Here is a 19,803-nt window from a genome sequence, read left to right as displayed (position 1 = left end):
TTGGGCAAGTCACTTCTCCTTGGTCAATTGTCTCTCTCTCTCTCTTTTCACATGAAGGCTCTGAAGAAGACTCACCAAAGAGACATCTAAGAAAGTCAATGATCTTGTAAGACTGGTCAGCCCTGTACATGAAGCCAGAAGGTTCAGCTGTTCTACAACCTTTAGCTCCCAAAGCAGGTAGAGTCTGTGAGTTATGATTGAATGCACACTGGGAAGATGCTCAGGGGTCACTATGGGGATGGATGGAAGGAAAGACAGTAGTGTGCAAGGGTATGGCTGGCAATGCTATGCAGATAAAGATATGAGCTCTATGATTGCCCATTATTAAAGTAGAGAATGGATCAGATGCTGTGTTCAGATCAGTTCAGCCAGTGTGCCACCTGTGCTGGCTTTTTTGAAGTCCTGCTCACAGGGGTGATGTTTGAGAGCTTTTACTTCAGGTAATAAGCCCACAGGAGGTAACGAATAGATTTGCAAGGAAAAGAGGGAGCCCACACACAATTCAATGAGGAGCACTCTGAAGCATTTCAAGGAAGAGTCTGAAAAATAATCACAAAAGTTTAATAAGAATAGAATCTTAACCATGATCTGATTTTCTTCCAAAAAGCAATTTTGGACATAATTTTCAAGTGGGTAAGCTACAAAAATCAGTGACTGGGCCTGAATGTTTTTATTTGTGTCTTGGGGCATCTAGTCCTTCAAAAAAAATGCAAAGATAATTTTCTGGAAAGATTAATGTGTACAGCCTTAGCTGACCAGCACTCGTAGAAAGTATGGCACGTAGAATCATGGAGATTAAGAACTAGATTTAAATTGTGGAAGGGCCTAGTTAATATCAGTGAGTAATTAAGAAATCTGTAACATTGATTTGACAGAGAAAAACTCTATCAAGGTGTGATTGGAATTTTCCCTTCCAGTTGCTGTTGGGGATTTTAATGGCAATGTATCCTACATGGACTTGCATATTCACAGGACTAGTTCTCAAATTAAAATGGGGTTTCAAATCAGAGCATAGGAACAAACTAATTTATTTGAAGGGTAGCAGAGGAGGTTCTTACCTAAAAATAAATGTGATAGATTGGACTTCAATGTTAGGTTGCATTAAAAAATTTTCAAACCCTCAAATCCTTCATAGTTCATATAGATACAAACACCAGTTCCTCTGAGGTGAATAATGGGTATCGTTTTTTTGTTTGTTTGTTTTTTCGAGTTTTTTTGTATTGCAGCCCAAGTACTTGCCACCTGCTTTTGGGTCCATAACAGAGTCCTCTAACTGTTTTTGAAGCAGCAGAATAAAAATACTTTATTAACTTTGTGTGTCTGTGTATGATAGAATGTGTGTATTTGTGTGTAATGTGTATGAGTGACAACATGTATGCACGTGTGTAAATGTAATGTATATAGACATGTGTACACAGGTGCAGAGATCAGAGGAGGATGTTGGGTAGCCTGCACTATTTCTCTATCCTTTGAGACAGGGTCTCTGAAACTGGAGCTAGGCTAACAGCCATCAAGCCCCAGCAATTTTCCTGTCGCTGTCCCCTACAGGACTGGGGTTATAGGGACACATGCAACTACACTCAACTGTTTATGTGGGTACCAGGATCCAAGCTCAGGTTCTCGTGTTTGTGCAGCAGGCACTCTTACCCACCGAGCCATATCCCCAACCCCACTCTGTTAATTTTTGAGTTATAGCAGAGCATCTTCCAGTAACTGGAAGGATTAACCACTTGTGCACTGAGGAAGAACCTCAGAGACAGTTTTAGGCTGCATTTGGCTAGTATTTTGCCGAACTTAAAAATCAAGAAACTTTACCTTCATATAACAATATGAATTTCTGGTTTTCTTTGAAACATCTGAAGGTATGGTTCTGTGGTTCATATTTCTGGGAATCAGGAGTAGCCTGCCTTTACTGTCTGTCACCTTTCATAAGTGTGAATCATGGGCCAGAAGTGGCGAGGCATGCCTATAATCCCAGCGCTTGGGAGCCTGAGGCAGGATTGGGAGTTTGAGGCCATCCTGGCCTACACAATACGTTTGAGGCTAGTCCGAGCTATACAGTGAAACTTTTCTTAAAAAAGATGTGACTGGAGAGATGACTCAGTGATTAAGAACACTTGCTGCTTTTCCAAAGGACCCAGGTTCGATTCCCAGCACCCACATGACAGCTAACAACTGTCTGTAACTCCAGTTTCAGGGCATCTGATGCTCTCTTCTGGCTTCTGCAGGCTTTGCACAACATGGGTGTACTTACACACATGTAGGCAATACACTCATACACATAAAATAAAAAAACAATAACATAAAAATTCAACAAATTAAAAAAGAGTTATATTTGGGGAAGAAGCATAAAAATGTGCTCCATGTTAATTAGTAGAGGTGAAACACATTACCATTGAAATCTACCTGATGACTTTATATCCATGCTCAGGTGGCTCTCAGAAAGTAACCGACAGTGACTAGTAATAATAAGATACATAGAGATTAGAGATGCATGTCCAAACATCTAAGTGTTGGTGACATTAAAAATGAGTTTTTCTGTATGAAACAGTATATTTTAAAATGAAATGGGGATCTTTTTTAAAGGTTAAAACCTCATTCAAATTTATGTCTTATAGGGTTTATTCTGAGTTCAATATTGTATAACTGTATTACTTCAACAGTGAACCTGAAAATTTACAGCCAATTTTGAAAGAGATGCATCTTTGCTCTGGAAATTGTTATTGACTATGTTAATGCTGTAATGAAATGCTTCTTCTGATCACATGGTTATTAAATAATTAAAAAAATAAATAAATCAAAATATTGATAAGATTAAAAAACCTCAATAAATAAAATAATTTTTAAAATGTGACTGGAGGTAGGGTCAGAGTTTGAACCTTGGAAGCCCTAACAAACCAAGATTGTCACTTATCCTCAATAAATAATTAAAGAGAAAAAGTAACAGTCAAAGCAATAAAAGGAAATTTATTCAATGTGGCCACACTGTGAAGAGGGACAAAGATGTCCAGTGACACTCCCCACCCCACCCCTTGCCTTTAAGGTTACAGAGGTTTAGGTTTAAAAAGAGGGCAAGATAGATGCATGGCTAATCAGTCTGGTCAAGGTGTGGTTTCTCTGGTCATCATTGCTAGAACTCCAGTCTCTCCTACAACCAAATTGTCAAACCTGTGTGAAATTTCTGGAAGACAAGCTCCCCCTCTGATTGGCTCCAGGCTCCTAGGCTTTTTCTTTGCCCCTGTATGAGATTCCTGGAGAAATCTCAACTCCTTACAACGCATTGTCTCAAGAGTCTGCTAGCACAGTGTGGATTTGGAATATCTTCATTATGGCCCCTCTGTTAGGTCACATGCTGCGTTGATGCATGGGTAGCATTCCCCTGCTCATGGTTTTGGGCTGGCTTTGGTCTTTTAGGACTCTGCTATAGTTTGAATCTGGAGTGTCTCCTAAAGGCCTGTGTTGTGCAGGGCTTAGTCTTTAAATCATGTGACCATTGGCAAGTTATGTAGCACTTAGGAGGTGGGGCCTAGTGGGAAGAAGTGAGATCACTGGAAGGCTTGCCTTTCTATCTATCTGCCTCTGTCTGTCTCTGTCTTTGTCTGTCTGTCTGTCTGTCTCTGTTCCTCTCTCTGTATGCTTTCAGGGGCCATATGGAAATCAGGTTCCTCTGACACATGTTCCTACCACGATGTTCTGTACCATCACAAGCCCAAAGCAACAGGACATGATCATGAACTGACACTGATAAAACCGTGAGCCAAAATAAACCTTTCTTCCTTAAAAGTTAATTTTCTCAGGTATTTTGTTAGAGCAATGTAAAGTTGAGCAACACAGGCCCTTAGAACTGACAAGTGTTCAGTGTATGTGTTTTCATTGGATTTGAGCAAGTTAAAGATCCAAATGTGAGCTAAATCATTTCCTCAAGCCCAATGAAAAGAGAAAGCACGATTCTAAATACTAGGCTTGGAGTGAATCTAGTGTGCACGTTCCTCCTACTTCACTGTGGCTCCAGTGAGGATTGAGTGGGATTGAAGCACTAAATAACCCTAATGATATCGGGTAGGAGCTCACCAGGGAGCTGTTCAGGAGTTTGTCAGAGCATATTAAAATACAATACATTGCCATCATCCGAAATGGGACATCAGTCCATCTGTCCATTCACTCTTTTCGGATATTAAATTAGTCCAGGGACTTTTTAAAATTACATCATCTACTCAGACCCCCTTCTTTAGTGAATAAAAACGTGGTATGAACAGAGAGAAAATCAGAATAATGCACACTGGTGGAAGTTCTGTAATTGAAATCATTATTGCTTCAGACACCGTGGCTTTAATCAGCGGTATCATAAATCAATGCTTTTCACAAGTGAAGGTTTAAAATAAAGTGCTGTTAAACAAATTGGGCCTCTTAAAAGGCATGATGCAATTGGAAGCCATTGAAAATGGATAAAAAAGTGCTTTCTGAAGGGATACATCGTTCCAGCATTTTATCTTCCACTTAATTAAAAAAAATATATTACCTGGTCCTTTCTTAGAAATTACATATTGGAGGTCTATAATGGCCGAGCCTTTAACCCATTAAAAAAATTTACTCCCAGGAACAGTTAATATTTGACGTTTAATTGCTTTTACTTGTTGGAGAAGAAAATATGTTTCTTTCCTTCCTTTCTTGATTGACTGTTCAGAATTCACCTTGTGAGCTATGAAGATGGAGAGGAGCCATTGGTTTTCAAAAAGTCCCACATGCACATGTGCATTTGCATACAGTATGTATACACAAAGTCTCCCTTGTACCAGGAGCTGGTATTTCCCTCCCCATAACTCTGTCATGCACTTATTACTGTCTCCATTAAAGAAATCGGAGGCAGGGGTCTAAAGAGGTTAAGTGCTTGCATAGGGTTACCTAGGCAGTCACTGATGGGAATCCATATTCCTCTCACCATGGTCCCTGATTGTTGCTGTGCTCCTTGGGTAGGTGTGGAGAGGTCAGTGGAGCCAGGACACAAAGCCACACTAATGGTTCCCATGCTGGAGCATCTGATCCTCACAAGGCTTTCAGCTAGCATCTGACCCTGGGATTTTTGCCATATCATGTGCAAAGCCCACCTATGATTTGAGGCTTTCCTGTGAGTGTTTCAGGGTGATGATGGAGCAAGAAGAAACTCCTGAATGAACCACGACACTCACATCAGCTTCAAAGAGATTTCTCATCAGACGTGGATGAGCAGGAGGGCCAGGCATCTTCTAAAACAAAGTTTGTGTGGACCGCACTTGAGTTCAGGCTTAGTATGAGCAGGATGTCCTTGTGCAGATGAAGGAAACCATTTATTTGATTTCCTCCTGTCAGAAAACTTCTATTTCAGCATTGTTTGCCTTCTCCCTTTCCCAGACAGTAAATTCAGCACTGAACACCCAAGTGCTCTCTTTTTCTTCTCCTTTTCTCCCCACAAAGCCAGGTATTATTTAAGGCTCTTGAAAAGCTGCACAAACCAACTGCTCCTACAGATTATCCCTTCAGAGCTCAAGTGATAGGCCTCATCGGGTTACGCCTCCGGTGACTTGTGGTCACATGTGGGCTGTGCCACGCTCTCTTATTCCACCTCGCAGGAAAATATTTGTATGTTGGTTTCACCAGGTCCCATTTCCCCTTGGGATTGATCATGTGGGCGCCATCATTATGTCGCCGGTAAACAGCGGAGCCACTAGCTTTCATAGAGAGGACTGGACATCTGACAGAAGACCAAGAAACCACGCTTCCCGTCTGACTTCATGCAGCCAGGAAGTAATAAGGTTAGTCACGACAGGATAAATGCTTTTCTTTTTTATTGTGTGTGGGCATGTGTGGTGTATGCCTGTGAGTGGGAGTGAAGAAAGGCTATCAGCGTGCCTCCCTATAGCTCACATTCCTACAACCTCCTGTCCTGTACCTCACCCCTACCCCCAGGGCTGAGATTACAGGCCAACACGGCCTGACTCAGGTCCTCCTGCTTACTCAGTAGGCCTTCTTATCACGGTACCATCTCCCTTACCCTGAGATTTTTTCTTAGAGGTGCAGTACTTTACTGTGAGAAAGCACTGGGGAGGAACCCGGCCCAGGGCATGCAAATGGGAATTTGTGCTAGTCACAGACTCTTCCCCCTAGATCTGGAAACACATGAAAGCCTCCGAGCACACTGTCTTTTTAAAGTTAATGTTTTTTCCTGTTTTTCCTTTCAGGCCTCCCTTTCTTCTTGCTTTTTTCCTATTTTCTTTTAACCCTTATTTATACTAATTTTCGTTTCTCAGTAAGGAGCAGTGAAATAGATGTGCCCATATTGTTGTGATAGGGATCTTCGGCAAAACCCAGCAACTACACTAACATATATCTCACTACCTTCCCCTTTCTTTCCCTCTCCTCCTTCCTCCCGCCCTTCTTCCCTCCGTCCCTTCCTTCCCTTTCCAATTTTCTTTTTCTCCTTCCTTCCTTCCTTCCTTCCTTCCTTCCTTCCTTCCTTCCTCCCTCCCTTTACTTTTCTCCCTCCTCTCCCTCACTATTCCCCCCTCCCTCCCTCCTTCTCCCTCCCTCCCTCCTTCCTTCCTTCCTTCTTTTTTTCCTTCCTTCCCTATCTCCTTCCTTCCCTTTCTTCTTTGATGGGGTCGTATCTCAGGTTGGCCTCAAACTTGCAAAATTGCCAAGGAGGACCCTAACTTTGGATCTTCATGCCTCCATCCCTGGGTACTGTGACTACACCATGACAAATTTATGCAGTGCTGGGGAACAAATCTAGGGCTTCATGCATGCACTGGCTACCTGAGCTACATCCTAGCCCTTAAATCTTTAAAAAATTGTTTTGAGACTACTTATATTCTTATAATAGCCATGTAAAAAAGCAAACAGGAAAGCTTAAGTCCAGAGAGAACAGCCAAACTTACAGTCTTACCTGCAACTAACAAATTACAATGAACAAAATTATTAATTAACAAATTAGTAATTAGCAAAACAGCCAATAGCAGACTTCAATGGTTAAAGCCTTTCCTCTGGATGAGATTTAAGCACTACATGAATGATCTTCAGCTATGAGATTCTAATTGATATCCTGCCAATTGAAAGGAAGCTCAAAGGAAGAAGTCATACTTGTGGTCCAAAGGTCTTTGAAAAGACTGTGTCTAGATTGTTTGAGAAGTTTCTTTTGGCTGAGGTCTAGAACAGTGTTTTTTAAAAACTTACTTTGTGTGAGAACATATCTGAAACTATTCATGGAATTTATGGTTTATTTCTCCAGAAAAAAATATATATCAGTAACATCTTGCGGTATATCTATTTACTTTAAGATTCATTGCTGGTTTGAGGGTTTTAAGTTAAAGCTTCCTTTTCTAGTTTGGCTTGCAGAATATTTTTATGAGACAGTTTAGTGGCGAGGTCCTTTTCCTAACAGTTCAAGCATGGGTAGTTTCTTCAGAATGTCTTTTACTCCTGGATGACTGAAGTATAACGTAAGAATGATAATACGTTTCAGCATTTTCCTTGTGATATCAATTCTTAGTTTCTGTTTTTGAGACAGGGTCTTCCTGTAGCCTTTAGCTAGTCTGAAACTTACTATATAGACCAGGAACTCACAGAGATCCACCTTCTTCTACCTCCTGAGTAGTGGCATTAAGGTGTGTGAGACCATGCCCACCATGGTACGATGTTTTTAAAATGCTTAAATCCTATTTTATATTACATTTTAGTTATTTATTTCTGGGGAGGTCAGAGGACAATTTTTGGACATCGGTTCTGTCCTTTCACCTGTGGGTCTGGGGATCGCATTTTGTTCTTTAGGCTTGATGGCAAGCATCTTACTTGCTGGGCCATCTCACCGCCCCTTCAGAACATTCTTTCACATAAAGTCATGTTTATTTGGACATTTGAGTTTAAGTTCACAGCTAAAACCTGCCCTCAGGTTTTCCATGGGAAAGTAAAAAAGTACACAGCAGTATCAACAAAGCTTTTGCCTGGCAGCGTAATTGATTCTGTGCCAAAGAATAAAGCTTAGCAAGGTGAATGGACGGTCTTTTGAGTGGTTTTTCTTAGCACACCAGAGGAAAGGGATTTTGGTTAAATATATCTGTGTTAAGTGCACGTGTAAGACATAACAGCTTTAGACGACACAAAAACGGGGTGGATGATGCCATGCATGAGATTCCAAGAGGGACCTGATGCACAGGGTTCTGGATGTGTGCTGGCAGCCTCCTGGAGCTCTCCCCCGTGCTCCTAATGAAATTATGACCGGCTCATGACTTCATCGTATGAGATGTTTTCATCATCTCAAGGATGGAAATTATTTTTACCATTTCCATTTCCTGAAATTGAAAAAAATTCTCAGGTACCCTGCCTCTACTAAAAGGCCACCAGTGACATCCTGCTAAAATGCAAAGACTCCATGTGCACTCTCTATGCCACACTTAGCAGTCACTTGGCTGTCTATTTCAGGAACTTTCCCTCGGCAGTGGTCTCTGCCTACGTTACAGAAGACAGCAAAAATACAGGAATTCATGCATCTGGTCAATTACACAAGGCTGGATCAACAGGGGAAATTCCTTCCTCACTTCAGCTGGTGAACAGTTATGCCCTGGAGCCCAGGACGGACATGCCTTGTAACTTTTTAACCTAGTTAGTGTAACTGCCAATATTATTCCTATCCATATAAATGTCTAATCCTTTCTTGAATCTTGCTAGACTATTTACTTCAATAATATCCTGCAGCAGTGAATTCCAAAGGTAGATTAAATGCTGCTTTAAAAAGTATTTCCTTTATTCCTTTAAATTTGTTGCCTTTTAAAGTTGCAATGTGGCTCTTGCTCTTGCCATAAGTGGCACAGGATAAAGACATTTCAAACTGAGCTTTAATTCTCCCCAGCATTTTCTTAACTATTATTAAAACCCTGTCTTCGGCACGGTGGCACATGCCTTTAATCCCAGCACTCGGGAGGCAGAGGCAGGCAGATCTCTATGAGTTCAAGGCTAGCCTGGTCTACATAGTGAGTTCCAGGACAACTGAGTCTACAGGGAGACCCTGTCTCAAAAAGACCAAAACAAAACAAAACAAAAAACCCTGTCTTCTCTCTATATTTTGTCCCTTATAATAGTGAAAAGTGAAATGATTTGAATAAGTGGTTTTATGCTACTTGAGACACATAGCAAACATTGGCCAAAAAACTTTCCTTAGTGTTCATTGTAATTTATTAGACAAATATTTACAGAGTACTTATTTGTGTAGGACCTGCTTCAGTTTTGGAGAGACAGCTTTGAATAAGACTGACACATTGTTCAGAGGGACATGATTTTCCTAGAGAGGGAAATTGGCAGTAAAATAGTGAGTAAATATATGAAATTCAGTTTTGGATGGTTCCATAGCCATGGGCTCCACTTGCCTCCTCAAATAGAACCAGACTTGGTTTCTTACCATTTTCTTCTCAACAACGTAGCACAATAGTTATTTATATAGCTTTTACATTGCATTAAGTATTGCAAGTTATGTAGAAATGGTTACAGTACATGCTCCAATTACCTAAGTTATATGCAATTCCATACCGTGTAATAAAGGGACTTGAATATTGTGAGACTTTGGGTCTTTGGAGGCTTTTGAACTAATCACCATGATACTGAAGGATGACTATGTTATAGGATAGTTCAAAGAGTGAAGGGAAAGGATGCCAGGGCCACCTTAGGCCATGGGGTTAGATGCAAACTGCAAAAAGGGCAGCTGGGCCCAGTGACTGAGTCATCTGTGTGACATCTCATGAAGGCAAGCAAGCACCCAGCAGTAGATGTGGTTCCATCATTTGTTGAGCATGTGAATGAATCAAGGTTGTGAAGGACGTCTCAGTTAAAAAGATCCTATAGAAAATGACTCAGTAGATTCAGGAGTAATGAATCTCCAATGCTTGTTGTAACACTGAAGAGTGTTAAGAGTAGAAAGAGCAAGGGATTTAGCTCGGGAGAGTCCAGTTGCAGGACTTGAGCTCCTGACTAGTCAGCTTCATGACCTTCTGTAGGCTGCCTAGTGCTCTAATTCTTCATAAAAGTAAGAACGTTTGCTTCCTTCCTGGGTTTTGAGAATTTAGATAACATTATGTGGAAACTCTGTATAAGCTGTCGAGTGGCATAAATGGTCTAGAAATTTGGTTTTGTTTTCATACTGTTTTCTACACACGGTCTCACGTAGTTCAGGCTTGCATAAACTCACTACATAGCTGAGGATGACCTTGAACTCCTGATCCTTCTGCATCCACCTGTCTAGTTGTCTGCTGTGTACTGCCCCTCCCATTTATTCAGTGCTGGAGATAGAACTCAGGACTTTGTGCATGCTAGGCAAGTATTTTCCCAACTAAACTACAGCCCCAGCTCTGAGACTGGTTATTCTTGCAAGTGGTTGTTCCTACAGAGGATATACCTTAGGCATGGGCCATAAGCCCTATCCACAGGTGCACTGGGTATCCAGTCTTTCATTCTTCCCACCTTTCTCAATTCCTTATTTTAACTCTGCCTCTACTGACAGCCCACCAGTGACATCCTGCTAGCACTCTGCCTTAGAGCTGACATAGACAGGGAGAACTCATCTTCTCAAGATTGTAGTCTTATTTCTTAAGGATTTTAAAAATGGAATCACATGGCATAGAGTTCTTGTTTGTTGATACAATGGACTGGAGGTAGATTTCAAATAGCAATTGTTTGCTTTTATTTTGTTTACTGCTTAATCTTCTGGGGTCAGGTTAACTGAACGTCTGCATATAAAGACAGAATCTTCACTTGAATTTCTGAGGGAATTTGCCCCTGGAAACCAGACTTTGGCCTCATTACCTGAGCTTGGCTTTCTCCCACCAAGTTCCAGTATGGTAGGCATATATGGTTTCCTCATGTAGCCTCTCGTGATTCTTTTTAATTGCCCCTTAATGTACTTCTTTTTTTTCCACTGAGGCAATTTGAAGTAGAGGCATGTGCAGCTCTGCATAATAATGCATTATAAAGGCATTTCAAGGAATAAATTATTAGGATTGTTTACACGCATGGTTCAAATTTACTGGCAAATTGCTTGGGCCTCTGTTGTAGGATGGAGCTGCGGGTCAAGCTCCTTCTGGGTGAAAGTCTGAAATAGGAGAAGTTGCCCTTTGCTGTCCCTCACAGGCACTTCCTCTGCCTGGTTCCTGCCCTTTCAACACCTCTCTCCTTTCCCAGCCCTGAATAACTGTGTGGGACTGTCAGGCCTTTTGCACCTTTATGTGAAGACATTCTGTGGGTCCCTCCCAGGTCAACCCCAACCAAAGTGAGGTGTGCAGAGGAATAAATCTTCAATAGTATAATTTTAGATGCTCTGGCAACTCAGGAGGGCAGCTATTTTGGGCTGTGGGGCTTTCTCCTTGACCTGAGATGACACGGTTTTGCCTGCTGCTAGCTTGGCCAGCCAACCCTGTACACGGTCCTTTTAGTACTGTCTTTGCTGTCCCTGGGGTAGCTTCTTCATTCCTCTACTGAGGCATCCTGTGCTCATCTTGCATCGAGTGTGCTTGTGCAGGGGCCTGGATGTGTTGACAAGTCCTCACATAGGCTTGTTGTGGGCTGACCCTCCAAGGTGGTGATCCAGCACACCCCTTGGAGGTAGACTCCCCTCCACACAGGGGGTGGAGGAAAATCGCTGGTCCATTTTCTGCATGTCCTTCAGTCTTTATGCTTTATCAGCTGCTCAGCCAGCATTGTGAGTCACTCCCCCTTGAAGCCAGGCAGATCTCTAGGCCACCGTGTCTGAGCCTTGCCACCTACACTGCCTGGTTTGAAGCTCTTCTGACCACCCTGCTTGCTGCCTTCCCAAGACTCTTGATGCAGCTGCCGTCTGCAGACCTCCTGGACTCCCCAGGAAAGGGAGTGGGAGTTCCTGCAGCAGATGGGCAGAACACAGACAAGAAGAGAAGAGGCAAAGGTGGCCAAAAACAACAGTGCCTTCCAGATGAGGTGACCTCAGAGCCAAGAGCATCACTGGGGCAGAGTATCTTGTTCCTGATTTTATGACCTAAAAACTACACAGAAGATTCAAAGATACTTTAGAGAGGGGGAATGAAGTCAGCAAAGAAAAGGGAAATGAGACTAGTTAGGCTCTTTTAAAATGGAGTTTCTTTGTGAACACACACACACACACACACACACACACACACACACATACAAAGAGAAATCGGAGACTTTTTTATATAAGTATGGAGAGAGAGGGAGACCTTGATTGAGAGACAGAGAGAGAGGCAGAGACAGAGACAGATATATAGAGAAAGACAGAGAGAGAGAGACAGAAAGAGAATAAAAAACAATAGAAGACAAAAAGGAGAAAAAAGTCCAGACAAAGTTGACTTCCCTGTTTGCTTTGGAAATAAATTTAGTAAATCTTTACTGAGAACCAAGTATGTCTGACCTCTTTACAGCACCATAAAACTTACTAATGTAAAACCAAAGCTTTCACTGTATCATGCTTAATCATGGTTTTGAGTGTCAACCTGGATCAGCTGGGTGGTCTCCTAAGTCTTTCATGAGGTTGAGGCTGGCAGGTGGCAGACGCTGGCTTCTCTAAGGCTTTCTTCCTCATGTATCTGATGCTTGATGCTGGCTGGCCACTGCTGCAACCTGGGCTGAGGATGTTTGGTGAAACAACAAAATGAGGTCATTCCCCACAGCTTGAGCCTCCTCAGCATCTCAGCCTTATGCTTCTTACATGGTTTCTTAGGATTCCAAAAATGAATGTCCTAAGAGAACAACATAGAAACGGAATCATCCCTTTGGTGTAGCTGAGTTATATACCCCATCGTTTCACCTGTCATAAGATCAGCTCAGTTTCAAGGGGTGGGCACCTCTAGAATTGAGACGTTCTATAGCACTTGTATACATGTTAAAACTTCTAAGCTATCTACCCAGGATATCAGCTACCCCCAACTCCAAAACTCCAAGAGTATCTGCCTACTTGGAACTATAAATGTATAGTAAGAGACTGGGATTATAGCTCAGTGGTACACCACTTGTCCAGCATACACAAGGTCCTATGTTCCATCCCTAGCACTTCAAAGACAAAAATGGAATTTGGTGTATGTTCAGTGGAAAAGAACGAAACTTTCATCTGCAGGGGAATGAGGTGATAACTGAGTGTATACAGGGTATAGCTGTATGGAGTCATACACACCTATAATCATAGCACTGAGGAGGCTGAGACAGGAAGATCTTGAGTTTGAGGCTAACCTGGGCTATATATAGCAAGACTGACTCAAAAAGACAAAAACACTTTAATGCATAAAGGTCATAAGCATAACACCATGAGACCTGTGGGCACTTAGCACTGGAGAGACCTGAAGGCCATCAGGATGCAGAGACACAGAGGCTAATATCCTCTAACTCTGGAGAAGGTGTTCCAGCCAGCTTTCTTCAAGCCTATGTGTATGTTCAAAGTAACTTACATGCTTGTTACTGCTCTTTCCCTCCTTCATTTGGGTTCCACCAACTGCTTTTTCTTTTGAATGCATTATTCAACTACAGTTGTGAAAATCTTCCCTGTCCCTGAATGTCCTGTGACCATGATTTCATCCTTTCTGTGTATGAGAGGCTAGCCTCTGTCTCCTCTATTTCTGTGTATGAGAGGCTAGCCTCTGTCTCCTTCTCTATTTCTGTGTATGGGAGGCTAGCCTCTATGTCCTCTATTTCTGTGTATGAGAAACTAGCTTTTGTCTCCTTCTCTATTTATTGCAGAATGATGAACCCTTTCATCTCATTCCTAAGTTGATTGCTTGCAATACATATTTATTTTATTTTGCCTTCCCCCTTAATGGCTCCTGTCCCCTGTCTTCTAGAACAGTGTCTTATTTTCCATGTGTATTATGCTTTCCCTCTCTGCTCTCATCTGTCTTAACCTAGCAGACAGTGGCCAGACAGTCAGAGGACATCAGGCCCTGGTACACAGTGTCCAGCCATCTCCACCAGGTACAGCTTTGACATCTTCCTATGGAGGAGGGCTCGCTCTAATCCTAGGACTTCAGGTGAGGTTTGCTGTTTTTTCTTTGGTAAGCCTTTCCTGCATTCCATCACCACTAAAAACACTTTTCATCTGGGCCTTTAGTCTCCAAGTGCCACCCGTGGTGGTATTCACCTTTAATCTTCATGGAGGCTGGGTTTCTTTTCTCTTAGTACAAAGGGACATATATATGCTGTTGAAAATTTAGGACACATAGGGAGGCAAAAGTGAAACAAACATGATAGATAGAGACATTGTTACTACCTTGATGTGGGCCCCTCTCAACATTTTCACTCCATATTGACAATTTTTATAGACAAAATACAGCACCGGGACTTAGGCCAGCAGAACTTTCCTCTACTTGCTGGCTTGTAGAACCAGTTCCACAGAACTTAAGTGCCTGGCCCTGGCTGACTGGAATAGAGCTAGCTAACTGGCCCTAGCTGGGCTTGTGTCTGTTCTTTCCTTGAGATTAAATCAGTATCTGAGACTGGACCTATACATCCTATGGAGGTGAGATTAATCATTGTACCTGGAAACTTGAAACTTTGCAGGAGATAACAGAAGAGACAGGGAGAAGCTGAGGAAAAGGCAGAGTTGTAGGAGCAAGTACTCAAACCCATCACTAATAGCCATTAGGAATTTCTGTTGGGCGGCCTCATATCCTTACCTTGCCTCTGTCTTAGAATGTATGGGATTCTTATATTTCCATCTGACAAGGCCTGTTCAAGACAGCTTTTTCAAATAAACTGCTTTTTCAATGAATAAGACACCATAATTTGCCTGTGATTCATATGGTCATCCAGATTATAATTCAGGATGATAAAATGGCCACTGTGAATCCTGATATTTGTGTACAAGTATAGATAATGAGAGAAGCTTGAGCTGTGGTATGGAAGGGTGCTGAGTTCCTCATGCACCTTTGCGTGTGAAGTAAAACACTGTTTGCCTCAGTATACTCATCTGTAAAAGGGCAAACTATAAGACCAAATTATACGATGAGTCCTAAAACTCTAACACATTGACACAGAAGGAAAACGTCTGTATATTTCACATGCCTTTTTATTATTGGTTTAATTTTTATTTATCTACTTATTTAGGTTTTTTGTTTGTTTGTTTGTTTTTTTTTTTAAAACAGAGTCTCATCTAGCCCAGGCTGGCCTTAAACTTGCTATGTAGCAGAGGTTGACCTTGAATTTTTGATTCTCCCACTTCCATCTCCCAAGTACAGGATTGACAGGCATGCTCTACCACACCCAGACCCTGTGAGATTAACTTCCTTTAACTAAAGAAAAAAAATGTGTATGAGTGTTTTGCCTGCATGTATGTAAGTACACCCCTGTTGTGCAATACGTGAAGAGGCCAGAAGAGGGCGATGGGTCATCTGGAACTGGAGTTTTGAATGGTTGTTAGCCACCATATGGGTGTTGGGAACTGAACCTTGGTCCTCTGAAAGAGCAACCAGTGCTCTTAACCACTGAGCCATCTCTCCATACCCCCATCCCCTGGCATTATTAATAACCACAAATCAGTTCTCTATCAAGAACACTTCTGTTTTCAACATGGTTAAGTAGAACTGCAACAAATACCTTTACAGCTGAATATTTGTGCATTATTATTCCTTGAGCTAAATGCTCCAAAGCTGAAATAACGGATCCAAGATCATGAGCACAAGAAATGCTTTAGGGAGGCGCCATCATCCCTGCTGCTACAACTCCTTGAGGCTGCCCACTCCTCAGCCTTTGTCATCCTTACCTCTGTCTTCCCTGTAGCTTTAAAGACAGAGCATTCCCTTCCACATCCAAGGTGTAGTCTATACTCCCAAGAAAATGAAAACACTGTCACATGGCATTTGGGACTTCTTAAGGTAAAATTTAAAATCATCTAGCTATTTACTTCCATGTCAAGTACAGATTAGGTTCATATATAAACAAAGCCTATGGATTAGATTTCCATTTGGAGAAACGACTCCAGGGTTGCTAACCATAGTGGAGGCTTTGTAGTCCTTGGGTGAAGAGTTCCAGATGGTTCTGAGGAAGTCAGAGACTGACTGGGATTTCTATAAATTCCTTCACAGATTTTATAAAATGTTCAGAGCAATATAGCCATTTGGAATATGAACATCTTTATCTTGGTCCTGCCCGGAATCACCAGCAGACCTGGCTTCACAGCTTGGAAGAATATTGATAAGAATTTAGTGAGCCACTGTGGGTTTTTGTTGTTCTTGCTTTGTTTTCAAGACAGGATCTCACTGTGTTCTCTGACTGGTCTGGAACTCACTATATAGACTAAGCTGGCCTTGAAGTCAGGAAGATGCACTTGCCTGGGTCTCCAGAGGCTGAGATTAAATGTGTGCACCACCATGCCTGGCCTGTGAGTTACTTCTTGAGCTACCACTGCACTGGGCGCTTGGGAAAGGAAAAGACAATCCACATGGCTCTGGATTAGAAGGAATGTGGTGTGCTTGGAAAGTAGATGTACAAATAATTATAAGGGAAAGGGACGCCTCTAGGATCAGGTATGCACTTGTAAGGAAGTCCAGAATTAAGTATTTCTAGAACTGAGGTTTACATAGTTGTCATTCAGTGCCTGGGTTTTTGTTTTATTTGGTTTTAAGTGATAGAATTTAGTTGTTTTTTTTTTATTATTTTTTATTTTAGTTTCCAACAATGATTAAGAGGAGATTTTTAGGTAAAGATTTCTGTATTACCTCAGAAAAATGGAAAAATTGGCAATACCAAGACTTCATTCTACCAAGACAGCAGTGAAGTGGGGTTGACTTTTTGGCAAATAAAGTTTTCCTTTTTAAAAAAACCGCAGCCCCTACCACGCCCTACTGTCTTACCCTGGACTGCTTTATGAAGTTTTTCCTGCTGTATGGGAGCTACAGCCAGGGCTTGGGGGAAGGAAGCCCTTGTTCGTTCCCAGGGTGTCAGAGAAGGCTCAGAAAGTTCTGGAGAGAAGACCTGTAGGGTGAGTAGGAATTTGCTATGCAGAGAAAAGTATGGGCTGGAGCCCAGAAGGGTGCTTGGACAATGATAAGCAGACTAGGACAGCATGGGCATTTAGCTGATGGCTGATAAGAGCTAAGAATGTCTCTCAGTGCACGCACCATGTATTCTATGGCTAAAGCCTAACCTATGTCACAGACAAGAAGCACCATTCTAGATGAGAAAATGCAGGTGGAGAGAGATGGGTTAAGAGACATCCACAACCAGTAAGTGACAAAGCTGGAAGCGAATCACAGCCTAATTGTTGAATTTTCCACTTTACCCTCAGGGTGTTATGCTTACCAGGGCTTCAGAGCATCTAGCCTGGCACAGTTGGGACGGCCATGGGACTGACTGCAGGAATGCTGAGAGAGGCAGCTGTCACCACCATGCAAGAGGGAGGACATTCTCCCCCAAGGAAGCCTCAGTGCCTGAACACAGGAGTGGCTGGAGGTGGGAAAGTCTGGCATCATGGACCAGTGAGAGCCTCTTCATGGAACCTTCCAGCCATGGGGGTTCCTCTTCCTGTCTTGAATTCCTAGAACACTTTGTGCTTCTTTCCCAGGGCCTCCTTGTAGCATGTGCCCAAACAGTTGTGCATCTTATCGCATCTAGTGTATTTTAAATTCCTTAAGGGCAGGAGGAATTATGCTTTATTTACCTTAAAAAATATATATTGCATTGTTGAGTCCAATGCTTTGGTAAATGAGTAAATTCCAAAATTATCATTTCAAGATCATTTCTCCTTATGTATGGAGTTTGGAAGTTAGTGGCAAGTTAAATACTTTTTCTTTCAGAATAGGAAAATGATTTCCTTAAACAGTCTACTTGAAACTATTTTAAAACGTAAGGAAAAGGAAGACTAGGAAGTTGTTTCAAACAGCAAAGCCTTTAAGAGTCAATGTCACATTTATTGCTATAAAATATTTTTCTCTCTCTGTTAGACATCTGGATCCCATTACATACAGTACTGGGTACTTGAGTTCACCAGCCATTTTGCATACCAAACAGAGTGCACACAAAATCCCCACAGACATGCAGCAGTACACATTTGCACGGTGCAATTCATACTTTACATATATAGACAACTCTTCCATTAGCCAACTAAGTGCTGACTGTTACATTTTTGAAGTTATTTTTTCTTATGTACCTCAAGGACCCAATTATGTACATCTGAGGAATGAAGAACTTCAAAACCCTGATGTCTTTTGTTTTCTGTCCTTGTATGGTCCAACTGTCTAAGACTTAGCACTGAAGTCAATGAAACATCTAAATCTGAAGTCTATATTTGCTTGTAACATTGACCCAGAAATGAGAAACACAATATGGAATTCTTGCTAATGAGTCATGAATTTCATTATAATTGCTTCCATACTCAGGATAGTTCCCTTAAACCATGTAATCTTGACATATCCTGCAACAATCCCATGTGTTGTAAATGATTTTGTTTTATTTCTTGGGTTACTGTTAAGGGCTTATTTTCTGGTTCATTTCATTTTCTTAAAGAAAACCACACACTCGTGTGCATGTGCACACACATAGTCACATGTGCGCATGAATGCCACTGTGGCTTTGCCTCAGTCTCTATATTTTCAAAATAAAGTAATTCTGAGACAGAAAAGGAGTCTTCATTTGGTTTGGAAAAAAAAATAAGTGTATCTATGAAGAAAGTTGAACTCTGGTCTTTTTTAGAGTCCCAGTTCAGGTCTTTGAGAGTTAAAGCCAGTGCTGAGCCATCATATAGCAGCATTCTGTCCCCTTCTGGGCTTCAGAATCCATAATGCAACAGACAGACACAACCAGCATTCAATATGGTAATAATGGAAAATTAAGTACAACTTTTAAAAACTGCTCACATTATAAAGTGATCTATTAGCACTGTATGACTGCAACACTTAAAGTGACTGATTCTAATTGCAAGATTTGGCCCCTAGCAAGCTTTAAAGAACTGCAGGATCTTGAAGGCATTTTATCTCTTTGGGGATATTTTAAAGTGGGTTTTCTTTGGAATAAAGCTTTATTCCTGCTGCACAAAAGATTGTGTGGATGAAATCTCTCAGTTCAGACAGAACCAGAGGTAATTATAGTTTCCTCTTTGATTTAATCAATCAGTAAGCCAAATAGCAGAAGCATAGCTGCCCGCTTTTTCCCTTCCCTTTACTAAGTGATACTCTGCCTTTACAGCTCATGGATGTCATCCAGAGGAAGCACTGAGCTGATGCCTTCTCCTAATGAGTTTTGTCAGGGAGGAGAGAGGCTCTGTTCACCTGCACCTGGTTATCACACTGCATCCTTCAGAATGTCTTCGGGACGAGCCGGTGGGTCTCTAAGATGAAGCTCCCCTGTCATACCTCGAGCTGACCTTCATTTACATAGGTTATCTCGGCAGTGTGGGGATTCTGCGGACATACACAGTACAGATGTACCTGCTAAATAGTTTGTAGGTTTCAGAAAAGGGATGAAAATAAGGAGCACCATTCAGGTTCTAACATAACTTTCTGTTATGATGGTTACGGGCTTTTTCATAACCTTTATCTTGTTGAAGATAGAAAGCTTATTAAATGAGTAACATGGGAAATTGCTGACTTCATGCCAAGGACGTCCTTGTTGAATGCCCATGGTTAAGTAGGTTAAGCTATCCTACTTGATCTGCATGCATACAGATTTCTTGCTGGTGGTATTCAGATCCCCCAAGTGATAGAAAGTTGCCTACTATGCTGCCCAGTTTTATCCATAAAACCAATAGCAGGCTCTTGAACAAGAATAATTTGAAACTCTACTGAAACTGTTAGGGTGTGACTATCAGCTCTATTTAAA

At 41.7% G+C, this 19,803-nt stretch overlaps 1 long non-coding RNA gene across 1 annotated transcript in view; it reads left to right on the top strand.

The window, feature by feature from the left end:
- LOC103749462 overlaps positions 1-19,803 on the top strand; it is a 203,102-nt gene that overhangs the window by 33,035 nt on the left and 150,264 nt on the right. Inside the window, exons 4-9 of the long non-coding RNA XR_607944.3 lie at positions 58-177; positions 5,635-5,789; positions 13,903-14,021; positions 16,074-16,369; positions 17,276-17,439; positions 19,171-19,304. This is a non-coding gene — a long non-coding RNA (uncharacterized LOC103749462). The remainder of the gene's footprint in view (positions 1-57; positions 178-5,634; positions 5,790-13,902; positions 14,022-16,073; positions 16,370-17,275; positions 17,440-19,170; positions 19,305-19,803) is intronic.

Source organism: Nannospalax galili, unplaced genomic scaffold (genome assembly GCF_000622305.1).
Source record: "Nannospalax galili isolate Female #2095 unplaced genomic scaffold, S.galili_v1.0 scaffold63, whole genome shotgun sequence".
NCBI classification, from domain to species: Eukaryota; Metazoa; Chordata; class Mammalia; order Rodentia; family Spalacidae; genus Nannospalax; species Nannospalax galili.
The sequence above is the reverse complement of the archived record's forward strand: the minus strand, read 5'-3'. Positions and strand labels throughout refer to the sequence as shown.